At 41.8% G+C, this 10,000-nt stretch overlaps 1 protein-coding gene across 1 annotated transcript in view; it reads left to right on the top strand.

Annotated features, from left to right (window-relative positions):
* The window catches only part of LOC114549626 (sodium channel protein type 4 subunit alpha B), a 345,707-nt gene that overhangs the window by 179,104 nt on the left and 156,603 nt on the right, over nucleotides 1–10,000 (top strand). The gene's annotated exons all lie outside the window — the stretch shown is intronic.

Raw genomic sequence — 10,000 nt, 5'->3', positions numbered from 1 at the left:
AAAGTACACGCATGGCCATGTGAGACTATATGTTACTGTAACGTTTGCATTAGAAGCAGCTTTTTTGATTGGAAATGATTGGTTGTTTTGGGTTTTTTGCTGTGCTTTCACCACAGTAGCTCCTGTATATGACCGGCTACTAGCCTGGATGCCAGCCGAACTTAGCCCCGCCCACAACATTTGGGAAGTTCGGTCTGGACTTGATCCGTTGTGGAGCAACTATACTCGAACCAGAGCTGTTTGGACCAATCAGATTGTCAGGGGGCGGGCTTTATACGATGATCAACAGTAATTTAATCAACCACGTCACCAAAGAGCGCTTGGGTTGAATTTGTTTACAACAACGATGGCTGCCGCTGGAGAATTGAGATGTGTAGATTCCTCCATCGCGTCTGTTATAGAAGATATCGACAGCGCGTTCATTTTAAAAGAGGAACAGAGAACCGCGATCGAGGCATTTGTCGATCGGAAAGATGTTTTCGCCGTCCTTCCTACGGGATTCAGCAAATGTTAAATTTATCAGCTGGCCCCAATGGTCTCTAAGAAGACGTTGCTGTTTGGTTGTAGGTCTATCCAATGCTCTGATTGGTTGTAGGTCTAACTGTTGCTCTGATTGGTTGTAGGTCTATCTGTCGCTCTGATTGGTTGTAGGTCTATCTGTTGCTCTGATTGGTTGTAGGTCTAACTGTTGCTCTGATTGGTTGTAGGTCTATCCAATGCTCTGATTGGTTGTAGGTATATCTGTTGCTCTGATTGGTTGTAGGTCTATCTGTTGCTCTGATTGGTTGTAGGTCTAACTGTTGCTCTGATTGGTTGTAGGTCTATCTGTTGCTCTGATTGGTTGTAGGTTTATCCAATGCTCTGATTGGTTGTAGGTCTAACTGTTGCTCTGATTGGTTGTAGGTCTATCCAATGCTCTGATTGGTTGTAGGTCTAACTGTTGCTCTGATTGGTTGTAGGTCTATCCAATGCTCTGATTGGTTGTAGGTCTATCTGTTGCTCTGATTGGTTGTAGGTCTATCCAATGCTCTGATTGGCTGTAGGTCTAACTGTTGCTCTGATTGGTTGTAGGTCTATCCAATGCTCTGATTGGTTGTAGGTCTATCTGTTGCTCTGATTAGTTGTAGGTCTAACTGTTGCTCTGATTGGTTGTAGGTCTATCTGTTGCTCTGATTGGTTGTAGGTCTATCTGATTGGTTGTAGGTCTATCTGTCGCTCTGATTGGTTGTAGGTCTATCTGTCGCTCTGATTGGTTGTAGGTTTATCCAATGCTCTGATTGGTTGTAGGTCTAACTGTTGCTCTGATTGGTTGTAGGTCTATCCAATGCTCTGATTGGTTGTAGGTCTATCTGTTGCTCTCATTGGTTGTAGGTCTATCCAATGCTCTGATTGGTTGTAGGTCTAACTGTTGCTCTGATTGGTTGTAGGTCTATCCAATGCTCTGATTGGTTGTAGGTCTATCTGTCGCTCTGATTGGTTGTAGGTCTATCTGTCGCTCTGATTGGTTGTAGGTCTATCTGTCGCTCTGATTGGTTGTAGGTCTATCTGTCGCTCTGATTGGTTGTAGGTCTATCTGTTGCTCTGATTGGTTGTAAGTCTATATGTTGCTCTGATTGGTTGTAGGTCTATCCGATGCTCTGATTGGTTGTAGGTCTATCCAATTGAGTGCAGAGGCATTTTTTTTGCCTGGTTGGGTTGAAACATGCCCCAATAATCACAGCCCAATGGAGCAGAATCAGACTCATATTCTGACTATAATCTGAGTCGGACCATGTCAGGCTAACCGGCTACTGTAATGTAATTACACTTTTCGTGTTGCTGGAAAATGTGCATCTACTGTGTCATTTTGCAGCCAGATTGCTTTTGCAGAGAACATGTTTTTTTTTATTTTCCAGTGGCTGCCGGTGTCATAATACACATTCTGTTAGTTAGTTAGTTAGTTTGAGATTTAAATAGCATGAAATTGACTGCTCCTGTCACATGCTTCAAAGGTCAAATGCTGAGCTTTGTGATGGCTGATTCATATTCAGTGCTGCTTTTGTATTGTTTTCATGAAGCTTTTGTTATTGGCTGTAGGCTACGATAAGGTGGAACTTTAAGGACACGTTTGAGCCAAAGCGGCTCTTTATACAAAATAAAACAATTAAACATATTTAAGATATCAACGCATTCTCATGTGTGACATCGGACAAAAAGATGGGCCTAATTTTGAAAAAAAATCTTAAAAATGTGGGAACATAGGGCCTAATTTTAAGAAAAATCTTAAAAATGTGGGAACATAGGGCCTCATTCACCAATATCTTCCTAAATTTTCTCTTAAATATTTGCTTAAGAAAGTTTCTAAGAAAAGTCTACGTCGGATTCATGACGTCTTCTTAAACAGCAGATTTGTTCGCATCTGTGTTCTTAGGATTGATGAATCCCACGTCTTCGTAACTGAAAGCGCGTGCCAGTTGTTCCTAATTAGCATAAGCAAACGCCCCGCAAATTCCCATATAAGGACATGACACTTCCTGTGCTCCTCCTGGGAGACAGGTTGTCGGAGATTGTCGGAGCCGCGGTGGAGGAAGTACTGAATCTCAGTACTAAAATAAAAAGTCCAAATATCCAGAGACATATTTACTTTAGTAAAAGTATAAGGTGTCCACTACCACAAACAAGGCCTGGCTTTTAAAAAAAGTTCCTACCCTAACCAGCATAAAACGGAAATGTGTTGTTAGAATCAGAATGCGGTTGGTTTTATTCATGGATGTATTTTATTTTCTTTAAACATGCAAGTAAGCAAATAAAGTGTGTGAAGCAGCGCAAATGGGGAGATGTGAAGAGGTCCAGCCAAATACACAAGATATGAACGCGTCTTACGCAGCCTGGCGGAGGAGTAAACGACGCTGTGGAGAGAAATAGATATAGCAACTATGATTTAAAAACGGGAATAATAAAAACAAACGTTTTCATTTTCACTTTTACCGGAGGCTATATTACCGAGGGTCAGCGGCGCTGCGCCCGGGTTCTGCAGCACCGGAGCCGGCTTGGATCGGCGGTGCTCCATATATACAGTATCTACGGCAACCCATATGTACAGTATCTATGGCAACCAAACTTTACTGGTGAGACAAACGTGTGACGGTCAGGAAGACGTTTTGGCAAAAAACTGATCAGAAATGTAACGGAACATTGTAGAAATGTAGTGGAGTAGAAAGTATAGATAATTGCTGCAAAATGTAACAAAGTAAAAGTCAAAAGTAGGCTATGCACTATTGAGTCTACTTAAGTAAAGTACAGATACGTGAAAAATGTACTTGAGTACAGTTACGAAGAATTTGTACTTTGTTACATTCTACTACTGCATGTTGGCCCTATAAATAGCGATCAATCACCAAATAACGCAGGATTTAATCAGTTTAATTGCTGATGTAAATTGCACTGTTAGTGTTTTTTTGCATAATATGATTTTTTTTTTCAACAAATGATCAGAAATACATTACAGTACAATATTATCATTGTAAATGACGATGATGAATTGAATAAAATGCAGTAACCAATCATTTGGAGCAAATTGTCATCACTCTAATGTGCGTAAGAGTGCTTTCCAGTGTTCGTAGATTTTGTTCTTAGCTAAGAACAAATCCAAGCTAAGAAAACATTAGTGAATGCCAGAATCTTCGTAAAAAGTGCGTAAGAAGGGTTTAAGAACACATTTCTTTCTAAGAACGGTTGGTGAATGAGACCCATAGGGCCTAATTCTGAAAATAAATCTTAGAAATGTGGGAACATAGGGCCTAATTTTGAAAAAAAATCTTAGAAATGTGGGAATATAGGGCCTAATTTTAAGAAATAGCTTAGAAATGTGGGAACATAGGGCTGTGTGAACATAGGGCCTAATTTGAAGAAAAATCTTAGAAATTACTGAACATAGGGCCTAATTTTAAGAAAAATCTTAGAAATGTGGGAACATAGGGCCTAATTTTAAGAAAAATCTTAGAAATTTCTGAACATAGGGCCTAATTTTAAGAAACATCTTAGAAATGTGGGAACATAGGGCCTAATTTTAAGAAAAATCTGAGAAATGTGGGAAAAAATCTTAGAAATGTGGGAACATAGGGCCTAATTTTTAGAAAGATCTTAGAGATGTGGGAACATAGGACCTAATTTTAAGAAAAATCTTAGAAATGTAGGAACATAGGGCCTAATTTTTAGAAAGATCTTAGAAATGTGGGAACATTGGGCCTAATTTTAAGAAAAATATTAGAAATGTGGGAACACAGGCACGCTTGCCATTATATAACTGAGTTCATTTACACGTGTGCTTAATGAATTACCAGCTCGCACCAAATGTTGTGTAGTAGGGGGGAGATAAATACAGGCAGGTTGTTCGCAAATGAGTCAGTGTACCTAAAAGCCCAGCGGGGGCGATGCCAGCCGGGGGAGGGTCGCCACAGTGGGCTTGTGACTGCAGGGTTGCCGGTTTGAATCCCCAGATAGCGTCTGCACAGCGCCAACCTTTGCTGTGACTCAGCATGAAGCTCGTCTGTGACTCAGAGTTTAGTACAAGCAAAGGATTGGTCCCGCTGCGGCATTCGTGGTTGTGTTAATGTCACCCTCCCTTTCCTTCCTGTACAGAACTCCTCCACTTTCTGTTTCTTTGGTCCGCAGCTGTGGGAAAGTTAACTTCCTTCACTTTTTTTTTATCAAGTCTCAACCCATCAAAGTCTCAGTCTCAAGCCCTCAAAGTCTCAGTCTCAAGCCCTCAAAGTCTCGGTCTCAAGCCCTCAAAGTCTCGGTCTCAAGCCCTTAAAGTCTCGGTCTCAAGCCCTTAAAGTCTCGGTCTCAAGCCCTTAAAGTCTCGGTCTCAAGCCCTTAAAGTCTCGGTCTCAACCCCTCAAAGTCTCGGTCTCAACCCCTCAAAGTCTCGGTTTCAACCCCTCAAAGTCTCGGTCTCAACCCCTCAAAGTCTCGTTCTCAACCCCTCAAAGTCTTGTTCTAAACCCCTCAAAGTCTCGGTCTCAACCCCTCAAAGTCTCGGTTTCAACCCCTCAAAGTCTCGGTCTCAACCCCTCAAAGTCTCGGTCTCAACCCCTCAAAGTCTCGGTTTCAACCCCTCAAAGTCTCGGTCTCAACCCCTCAAAGTCTCGGTTTCAACCCCTCAAAGTCTCGGTCTCAACCCCTCAAAGTCTCGGTCTCAACCCCTCAAAGTCTCGGTCTCAACCCTTTAAAGCATGTGTGTCAAACTCCAGGCCTGCGGGACAAATCCGGCCCCTTGCAGATTTAGATCCGGCCCGTATATCAATTTGGGTTCACAAGACATTTTGGCCGCCGCCTAGTTGTGTGCCAAACTAAAAACACAGGAAAGTGTTCTTTAAACTGCCATTCAAAGCAGAATTTGGCAGATTTGCAGACTCTGAGAATCAGAAATTCCCCCCAGAAGGAACTCTTTTGATGACTTTTGTAGGGCTTCATGTCAACAAAAATGTAGGAAAAAGCAACTAATTTACAAAAAGGTGACAAATGTCTGAGAAACGCAGAAAAACGTCAGAACAAAAACAATTAAAATGAGGAAAAAAGCTACCAAAATGCTCCAAAAAAAAGTGACATGCAGTAACAAAAGCACGTCAATAAACTCTCCATGTCTAGCCCCTTGGTGGGATTCTCTTTTTCCAGCGTGGCCCTCTGGGAAACTGAGTTTGATACCCCTGCCTTAAAGTTTCTTCCTTCAAAGAATTGAGAGTGGTGGTGGTACAAGGGTCCTTCACCAAAGGGGATTGTGTAATACCTTTTAGGCACACCACATTTGGACAAACTGCTTTGTCAGTAAAGGGAAATAAATATTGGAATAGCCTACCCCCCTACAATAATGGACCGTCCCACATACATCTCATTTAAAAATCTGTCTTTTATAAAACCAAAGCTGTACTCACTTTTAACTGCCTCACACATTTCATTATGTGTGACATTTACATGCTCTGTTGTATTTTGTCTGGACTGTTGTTGTCAGCGTTTGCCTTGCCTCTGAAATCATGAGGGTGTTGCATGCTTGTTACTGTCTTTATGTGTTATCTGCCTAGGGACAATAGATGAAAACTAGCTATGGTGCTAACTCTAGCATATTGACATTGTGTCCTTGTACTGATGTCCATTAATATGCACTGTCCCTATCTAAATAAACAATTAAGTCTTGGTCTTGTCTCGGTCTCGATGCACTCTGGTCTTGGTGATGTCTTGGTCCCGGTTTAGGTTGTCTTGGTGATGTCTTGGTCCCGGTTTAGGTTGTCTTGGTGATGTCTTGGTCCCGGTTTAGGTGGTCTTGGTGATGTCTTGGTCCCGGTTTAGGTTGTCTTGGTGATGTCTTGGTCCCGGTTTAGGTTGTCTTGGTGATGTCTTGGTCCCGGTTTACGTTGTCTTGGTGATGTCTTGGTCCCGGTTTAGGTGGTCTTGTGGTCTTGGTGATGTCTTGGTCCCGGTTTAGGTGGTCTTGGTGATGTCTTGGTCCCGGTTTAGGTGGTCTTGGTGATGTCTTGGTCCCGGTTTAGGTGGTCTTGGTGATGTCTTGGTCCCGGTTTAGGTTGTCTTGGTGATGTCTTGGTCCCGGTTTAGGTTGTCTTGGTGATGTCTTGGTCCCGGTTTACGTTGTCTTGGTGATGTCTTGGTTCCGGTTTAGGTGGTCTTGGTGATGTCTTGGTCCCGGTTTAGGTTGTCTTGGTGATGTCTTCTCTCTCTCTCCCCCTCCCTCCCTCCCTCCCTCCCTCTATCTCTCTCTCTCTCTCTCTCTCTCTCTCCCTCTCTCTCTCTCTCTCTCTCTCTCTCTCTCCTCCCTCCCTCCCTCCCTCTCTCTCTCTCTCTCTCTCTCTCTCTCTCTCTCTCCTCCCTCCCTCCCTCTCTCCTCTCTCCCTCCTCCCTCCCTCTCTCTTCTCTCCCTCCCTCTCTCTCCCTCCCTCTCTCCCTCCCTCCCTCTCTCTATCTCTCCTCTCTCCCTCTCTCCCTTCTTCCTCCCTCCCTCTCTCTCTTCCTCCCTCCCTCTCTTGCTCCATCACTCCTTCTTTCCCTCCCTCCTTCCTCCCTCCCTTCCTCCCTTGTCCCTCCCTATCTCCCTCCCTCCCTTGTCACTCCCTAACCTATCTCCCTCTCTCCCTCCTTCCCTCCCTCCCTTGTCCTTCCCTCCTCCCTCCCTCTCTCTTTCCCTCCCTCGTCCCTCCCTCCCTCCCTCTGGCTGCCCGGCTCTCCTCCGATGGGACTGCTGTGTATCAGTGGATCAGATGTGACTGTGTTGGCGGTGATATAATGTAATGGATATGAATTTGGAATATTAATTATGATGAATGCCGTCCTGGCAACGTGTCGGGAAAAGAGGCCAAAACATCCCCGTCGCCGCCGGCAACTTGTGGTGTTGACCTTTTTCAAATCACAGACTTAAGAGTTATAGGATGGAGCAAGAAGTAAATCTTTTACTTAAAAGGAGAATTCTGGTCGATTTCAACATGTACAGTACAGGCGAAAAGTTTGGACACACCTTCTCATTCAATGTATTTCTTTATTTTCATGACTATTTACATTGTAGATTCTCACTGAATGCATTAAAACTATGAATGAACACATATGGAATTATGTACTTAACAAAAAAGTGTGAAATAACTGAAAACATGTCTTATATTTTAGATTCCTCAAAGTAGCCACCCTTTGCTTTTTTTGATAACTCTGCAAACCCTTGGTGTTCTCTCAATGAGCTTCATGAGGTAGTCACCTGAAATGGTTTTACCTTCACAGGTGTGCTTTGTCAGGGTTAATTAGTGGAATTTTTCCCCTTATTAATAAAAAAGCAAAGGGTGGCTACTTTGAAGAATCTAAAATATAAGACATGTTGTTAGTTATTTCACACTTTTTTGTTAAGTACATAATTTTATATGTGTTCATAACAAAATGGTGCCTTAAGAGCTACACTCTGTGGAGGCTGGCTTACCCCTTTGGAAATAAATGCATAAAAGTTCTGCTAATTCAGCCCTGTTTAGTTCCAGGGTTGAGACGGCAAGACGAGTGCTTAGGGACCGTCTACAAAGTACAACACCAAAAAAAGCTACAACCAAAATATTTGTTAATTTAATGATTAAATAAGGTAGTGTCTCCAAACTTACCTCAATTACAATGTGTCTGCTGCTAGTTGTACTACAGCACTTACTTTAAAAAAATAAGCATATGCCTATTTTTTAAAATATTTTTGTATCTCCTTTTCGGTATTGTACTTTGTAGACGGTCCCTAAGTGCTCGTCTTGCAGTATCAACACCACAGCTAAACAGAGGTGAATCAGCACAACTTTTATGCATTTCTTTCCAAAGGAGTAATCCCAAGCGGGTAAGCTTCGCTTCAGAACTCGAACCTCCTATGGCGCCATTTTGATGCTGCACAATATCATCACCTCCCGTTAGCATCCCATTGACTCCCATTCATTTTGACGTCACTTTGACAGCAAATAACTTTACATCTGAAGCGTTTAAAGACTCTATTTGTCCATTGTTTATTTCTAAAGAAACACGACAATGTATAAAAGGCTCCATTACCTTGTAGCTCACGTTATGGCTCCGTAGCAGACGCTTTTGTAAACAACACCGGAACTAAACGGAGCTGAATTAGCACGACTTTCAAGCATTTTTTTCACAACTACTGCAGCCATATTCACTGTATTTACTCGGAAGGAATCACTTCAGATGGGTAGGCACTTGTCCAATCCAATCCAATCCACCTTTATTTATAAAGCACTTTAAAAACAACATAGTTGACCAAAGTGCTGAACACAATCTAAAATAAGCATTAACATATAGTAGTGACACAATAGAACACTAAAATAGCAATACAAAAGAATTCTAAAAAGAAAAAACAGCCTCAAAAATCATCCCTCAAACTGAAAATGCCAAAGAAAATAAATGAGTTTTAAGACGAGATTTAAAAACGGGAAGCAAACGCACGATTACCCCTGGATCGGACAAATACTTGGGGGCCAAATCATGCAGACATTTAAAAACAAAAAAAGAATTTTAAAATCTGTGCGAAAATGCACAGGAAGCCAGTGGAGAGATTGGAGGATAGGTGTGATATGATCAAATTTTCGAGTTTTTGAACCAATTGTAATCGAGCCATATTAGATTTGCTAATGCCAGTGTAGAGTGCATTGCAATAATCTAAACGAGTAGTAATAAAGGCATGAATTAAAATTTCAAAATCATGTCGCGATAGAACCGGTTTCACTTTAGCCAGTTGCCTAAGCTGGAAAAAGCTGGTCTTCACCACTGCACCAATCTGAGCATCGAGTTTTAAGCGACCATCCAACTAGACTCCCAGGTTTGTAACCACAGGGCTACTATCTCTAGTTAACAAACCCAAGTCAGCAGGTGTCTTGTAATGACATCTCGAACATGTTAAGAGGCTAAAACCTGCCCCGTTTCAGCCTCCTGGGTGCTAACGCTAGCACTAGCATTGCTCGATTATTTTTGTTTTTCTCGCTACTGAAAGCACTACGTGGCAAAAAACAACAGAGCTGTGTGTTGAAATCGACCAGAGTTCTCCTTTAATTAAGCAAAACTTAAAAAAACTGCAGTCTAAAGATACTTTATTACAAGGAAAACTCCTTTTTCTTTCAAGATGTTACTGTAGTAAAAGTAGAGAGGGAGTATCAGTAAAGTGTACGTTCAGTATCCAAAGTAAAAGTACTTATTGTGCAGAATGGCTCCTTTCAAAGTGTTGTCTAATTATAGAATATATTATATTATGTTTTTATAAAGTGAGAGCATTTAAATGTTGTTGTTCGTGAATGTGGAGCCACTTTAAGATTTGTTATACTGGGTGGATTAGTATTATATATTAATTAGAGTAAATTGTTAAATCCAATAATACGTTATGATGTATTTGTTGATTATATTTTGTATTACTCCTCTAAATCACAACCTTTCTCTGTGTGTGTGTGTGTGTGTGTGTGTGTGTGTGTGTGTGTGTGTGTGTGTGTGTGTGTGTGTCTGT

The sequence above is a fragment of the Perca flavescens genome, chromosome 22 (assembly GCF_004354835.1).
Source record: "Perca flavescens isolate YP-PL-M2 chromosome 22, PFLA_1.0, whole genome shotgun sequence".
In the NCBI taxonomy this organism is placed as follows: Eukaryota; Metazoa; Chordata; class Actinopteri; order Perciformes; family Percidae; genus Perca; species Perca flavescens.
Note: the sequence above shows the minus strand (reverse complement) of the source record. Positions and strands in the feature narration are given on the sequence as shown.